The sequence below is a fragment of the Hevea brasiliensis genome, chromosome 13 (assembly GCF_030052815.1).
Source record: "Hevea brasiliensis isolate MT/VB/25A 57/8 chromosome 13, ASM3005281v1, whole genome shotgun sequence".
NCBI lineage: Eukaryota > Viridiplantae > Streptophyta > Magnoliopsida > Malpighiales > Euphorbiaceae > Hevea > Hevea brasiliensis.
The window spans coordinates 48,407,274-48,413,822 of NC_079505.1; the positions used below are offsets into that span (position 1 = coordinate 48,407,274).

The 6,549-nt window shown below is 31.5% G+C and overlaps 1 pseudogene; it reads right to left on the reverse strand.

Moving 5' to 3' along the window:
- Positions 1-1,113: 1,113 nt before the first annotated feature.
- LOC110661377 (actin-related protein 8-like) lies at positions 1,114-2,525 on the reverse strand (annotated as a pseudogene).
- Between the last annotated feature and the right edge of the window lie 4,024 nt (positions 2,526-6,549).

Genomic DNA, 6,549 nt, shown 5'->3' on the forward strand with positions numbered 1-6,549 from the left:
GAGAATTTCTAGCATTAACTTTATTCTTCTAGCTCCAAGCAACCTTCAATCAACCCAAAACTTGATTCACCTCTTTGGGGCTGCCAATCGGATTTTCCTTTCACTTTTCTTCCCACTTTCCTTGGGTTTTATGTCTGGCTATGGAGGTTTATCAAGGCTGCCAACTATTTTTGTGAAGGAAGGTAATGGTTTGGAAGCTTGAAATGGTGTTTTAAAGATAGGAAAATGAAAGAATTTGAGAGGAAAATGGAGAAGAGAGGGCTGGATGGGAGAATGGCTGGAGAAGAAGATGGCCTTTTCATTTTTTTTTTTGACTCATTTATCTCTTTTTTATTTGTTTATTAAATGGTTGTCTCATGGTGATTGGTGGAGAGTTTTTAATGACATCATAATGATGTCATAATTTGAGTTTTATTTCATTTTCTTTTCTTTTCTTTTATACTCATTTTTAATTTAATTTTTAGTAGTTTTTATACTTATTTTATGTCATATAATTTATTTACTCAATTGGACAAGTTGGCCAAAAATCATCTCTGAAGGTGAAATGACCAAAATACCCTTCATTTGGCTTAAGGAGCCAAAACTGTCTGTACCAATATTAAAAATTCTCCTAGCCTTTTCTTGGCATTCTAATGCTACCTAGGGTGTCGTAACTCTTCTCCGGCATCCTAGAAATTATTTCATGAAATTTCCCTGGGGTTTGGGGCTACTAGCTGTAAAGACAGCAACTTCCCGTCAGGTTACTCATCGCTAGGGCACCGACTCATTTAACTTGGTTTTATTTTATTTCTAAAATTTTTTCTTAATTTTTCTTACTATTATTTGGGTTATTTATGACTTCTCACTCTAGTTTACATATAGTTCCAGACATTCTGACTGTCCGAACCGATATTAGTCACCTGAACAGTCAAATGCACGGACTAGCTAAAGTGAGGGTGTTACAATTAACCCCATTCCATTGTGGCATCTCTTCTCTAGAATAATTTCACTCATATAAAAGCAAAAATGTGAAGTGGCTTTTTTCGTCTCAAAAGCAAAGTTCTTCATTTTCATTTGCTTTGAGGCACTTATGCAAATCATACTCTACTTTTGCTTGCTCAACTATGGTGAGAGTTACCATGATAGATTGAATCTTGATTTCCATTTGAATTGCTTCCATGTTACACACCATGGTCAAGGGAAAGTGCTTAAGTTGCTGATAACCTTTGCTCTAAACCATGCAGTGTCTACACCATAGGGAGGAGCAATGAGTCTTATTTGACTGTAAATTAATGCTGGAAAAAAGTCCATGTAGTTTTTTCTCTCGCCCCTTTACTAGTCTAGGTAAACGTGTAATGGCTTCTGACAAAACCACATTCTTAAATTAGTCATCATTGTCCATTAGCTCTACATCATGATAGTGATCCTTGCAAAGTCCTACTGCTTAGTGCAAACACATTGCATGCACTACTGTAATTCGTGGCTAGAATAAAATTTCCCCTCTTTAAAGCATTCTTTTGAAAGGGTAAACCATCCTTCTCCTGGTACTTTTAGTAATGCTTGTGTGTCTTTACATAACTTAACTTTGTAATTAGTAGCAACATAACAAAGGTTCTCTTTCAATGTGCAAATAGTATACAGTAATTCAAAATTGATATTATTTTGTTATATTTATTCTTTAAGAAATCTTGTACAATTTAATGCTCCCATACTAATAACTTCCACACCCACCTTGTTCATTACTTTCACCATGTAAAATTAAAACAATAGATGTGAATTGAAACCTAATATTAGCAACAATTCCTAAAGTTCGTTGAGTTGCATCTAGTGCTAAGGTTGCCTAATTAATAGAACATACAGCTGGAGCATTCATGTCAAAAAGAGCACTGTACATGGCTTCTTTTAGTTGTCATTTTGATGCTTTGGCAGATTTAGTATCATCATAATGGCAAATCAAAAGGACACCATAATGGCTGTGCTAATGGTCTTACTTACATCCTACTATAAATAATAGCAAAAAAATGTTAAAGCCTAGAATACATTAGAGACTCAGTATTACCAAATTCTAAAAATATAGCTAAATGCCTAGATAGAAAAGTATATTTGCTCCAACCAAACTTGCAATAGCCTAAACCACCATTGATGATAACATAACTGGGGACTTGTTTTTGCTCGCCATATATATACATGAATGACAACTCTATTGTGATGTGACTTCTATAGATAGGATAATCGAATCAGACTTTGGTTTTGATGGAGTACTCTTAAGAATCATGATATATCTGAAGAATCCAAAGACGATTATCTAATACGAGTGATCTTTATAACTTATAAATGACACTCAATCTGGCTATATCTTTTGGTCCCAACAATCTCGCTATTTGCATTAATATGTCTATACTAAGGGAGGAAAAGGTGCTGCTGTAGAGGAAACTATAAGAGTAACCATGTCTAAAGGAAGCTTGAGAAATGCTAGAAAGATTAGAAGCTTGATTCCCATATAGAAGATCAGTTTGGTGATGGTAGATTGTTGGCCTACATCTCATTACATCCTAGTTAATGTGGCAGAGCTAATGGGTGCATATTAGAGGGTAAGGAGCTAGAGTTCTATGTGAAGAAGATCCTGAGGAATAAGGCCAAGGGTGCTAGTGTGGCATAAACATTAAGTTTTTCAAGGAGGAAAATGTCTTCATTTCAAGGAGGAAGAAGAGTAGCTATTATAAAGGCCATGTAAGCAGTAAACTCAATATTAACTTGCTTCTTATTCTCATGCTCTTGCTGACTGTGTAAATTTATGTTTAATTGATACGTTTTTTTGAGTTGAGGTGTGACATAGGGAAAAAAAATAGTTTAGGTATTTGTTAAGAAAAAACACAATAGTTCAGGTGTTTATGGATGTATTTGGTGCATTATTTTTCCCATCAAAGTGTTGCACCTCAAATTTTGTGTTCAATAACTTTGACATCTTAAAATATAGCTCTGATACCATTTATTATAATCTGAAATTAAATGCCTTTTCTCCCTTTGATCTTCTTTTTGGATGGCCATTGGTGAGTATTTTCACCGCTTGTAACCCTCCCTTTTCTTTTTTGTTGTTTTTTTTTAAATTTTTTTAATAACTCCCAAATCTGTATCCGTTTGGAATATATTTGGGTATATCTCGTTAGATCTATCATTATTGATAGATTTTGAGTGAATAAATCCTCATATATGTCCTTTTCATAGATCTTGAGTTTTGTGGTGTTTTATCTCCTCTAATAGAGTTATCTTGTTTGTTGTTATTGAGATATTTTGTTTTTTTTTTTTTTTTGGAGATGAGTATTCTACGAGATGTATATCTTTCATTCAATGGTAGATTTAAATTTGGATATTATCTAATGGGGCTCAGGGAAAGACTATGGAGTGGAAGAGTGGAATGCATAGTCCGCCTATTGGCCAATCTACATGCTTTTATCAATACTATTGGATCTTTCAAGTTCTTTATATTATTTTTCGTATGAGTGATTAGTCTTATTTATACAAAAATATAATATTTTGATTTGTACTTATATTTTGTACTATATTTCTAATTAATAAAATATTTTCTCTATTTCTATTTAAAAAAATTGAAGTAGAATCGAAATATTGAAAAATCTAATCAAATCAAAATTGAAATTTCAACTATATTTAGTTTAGTTTTGATTCTTAGAGAAAACTGAAATTAAATTAGACCCACACCCCCAGCTTTCAGAATGAAAATTAATTCCATTCAAAATATTATATTTTTAACATGTTGATATATTTAGATTTGAGGGTTATACTATTTTACTCAAACGCTTTAGCATGTTTAATTGAATTTTAAATTTTAATGCTTTATAAATCACTTAATGATAAATACTAAATAAATTTATCTAAATTTCTTTATAATAATCAAGTTGAATTGCATTAATTTAAGTATTTTAATATTTCATCAAATCAAATTTGAGTTTGAAAATATGATAGTTTTGACTCTTGTTATTTGCAAAAATTTGCAAGTGCATAGATCATATAAGTAGTATAGGAAGACATCATTCACATGAGAATTGTGTTAATTACCAAATTATGGTTGCTATTATCTAGGCCATCAAATAATGACTAAAGCAAATAAAAGAGCAATTAAAAGGTAAAGCAGATGCAAAAAGTACAAATTAGAGCAAATCTAATCTAAACAAAAACTAATTAATTAAAAGATAATTCCAAAGTTGGGATTTCACACTCATATTAATCAAATTTTAATCCAATCTATCTAACAATTGGATATTTATGACTCTGAAGGAGACTAATTCTTAAATCCTTTAGATTCCCTTTCAGGATATTAAAGATGTGTTTTAATTAAACCAATTCATGCTACTTTCGTGGCTTTTGATTTAATTAAAACCCATTAAGTTTTTTTATTAATCTATAAAAACCCTCTCATATCCCTAGTCTATCTCTAGATATAAAGCTAATTCAAATCCTTGGTTTTCTACCATTTATCTTCACCTCTTATTTCATTAATTAATGATTGAAAACAAGTATAAAACCCATATCATTGAATAAAAACCAGACTATGCATTGATTAAATCAGAGTATTATAAATTTATAATACCCAACTCTAAAATCTAAGAAAATTACTCACTAATATTCATATTTACAAAGCAAAACTATGAAACAAAGCAAAGAAAATGTAAAAAAGATGAAGGAATAGAGGAACCCAGGAAGATTTGTAGCCTTGATGGTGAAGAATCTCAACTTGAAGCTTTTGGATGCAAAGAAGATGAAGAAACACCCTGCTGGCATCCTCTCTCCCTCTAAAAAAATCTAATTCTCTCTCTAATTTTATTCCCTCCTTACTACTTGTGGATAAAAATAAAAAGAGAAAAATATATATTGCCAAAAGGTGCTGCCCTAATAGGTTAAAATTGAGATACAAAAAAATTCTAGAGAAGAAATTCACTTGTAGTTTTTGCTGAGCTGGAGTGCCTTTTAATTTACATGACCCTGTGTATATGCATGTTTAAATCCCACAAGCTCGTGTATCTGCTTGGCTTGACTGGGCTTTAGTTGTGGAGTAGACTAAAGGAGAAATGTGAGGATGAAAATTGTAATTACACTATCAGGCCTTACCCCTCTCCTAGACGTAGCATGCCTCCCATAATATGTTTAATGGATGCCGAAATCAAATCCTTAGAACCTAGTGAACACATTACAAGGGATTGGGTACGATTTAAAATCACTTTAATTTAAAACATAGCAGAGTAAGAAACATTTTACTTCAGAACTTTAGATTACAAAAAGATTATCAAAACAACTGTAAATCAGAAATTCATTGTTACTTATTTTAATCTATTTTCAAAGTACTTTGCAATTATATATATATTTTTTTAAATTAGATGCAGTACACCTTCTTAAGAAAATGATATAGCTCCCAAATATAAGTTTTCCTATAGAAAAGCTTTAAATTAGATAATTTAGAATTTTAAAACTGTTGTATTTCGGCTAAAACAGTTCAAATAATACTTAAATTAACACCTGTTAAAACCTGTGGCAGTCTATAACTCAACAGTCCCATGGGTATCAGAATTGCATATTAATTTTCCTTAATCAATTAACTAATAAATCATTTCATAAAATTTATATTTATATACAGACAATAAAACTTTATCTTGTTCTGCTTAGATATTAAAAGAAAATATCCTGTTGCAAATGGATAACATCATATACACACAAAATCAAGGAACCAAGTCACCTACGTCAAGTTGGCTCTTAATCTTAGTGACAACAGGTACTGCTCCTACTCGCCTGTAATCTTTCCTTTCCTTTATCTGCATTAATTAGGAAAATAACTAACGCTGAGCACAGATATATGCATTGGAGCACAACAAATATTAAACCATAAACAATTAAATCATCAAATAATAAGTCATGAAAACAATATTCAAAATAAGTCATGGAAATGGATATTCAAATATACTTACAAGGTGAATATAAAAGTATGGGTCACATATAGAAAACAGTTTCTCATATATCATTTACTCATATGGTATCATCTTTAAAACACATTTGCACATTTCAAATTTCATTCTTAATCTCACCAGCCTAATACAAGATTAATCTGCAAGGGCCATCTTCAAATCTCATCTCAGTTCTTACCTGAGGGAGGCCATATCATATCACTGTACACATGCCATCCATAACACCATATATATAAATGATCTGCAAGGGCCATCTTCAAATCTCATCTCACCTATTACATGAGGGAGACCATATCATATCAATGTGCACATACCATGGTATCCAGATCACATCAATCCAAACACCAGTATGTCACCTCAACAAATGAGAGATGAGTAATAACCATGTCAAGCATTAACTGTAAGATATGAAAACAATATCATAAATTCATTTCCTTTTGTATGAGTACAAAATCTCATTATAGATCTATTTACTGCAAATCTCCGCAACATATACTCTTCACACAAAACACAATATAAATCATAATTTCAATTACAACTCATCATAGCAAAAATGAAATTCAATCAATTGTTGTGGTAATATCATATTTTGGAGAAC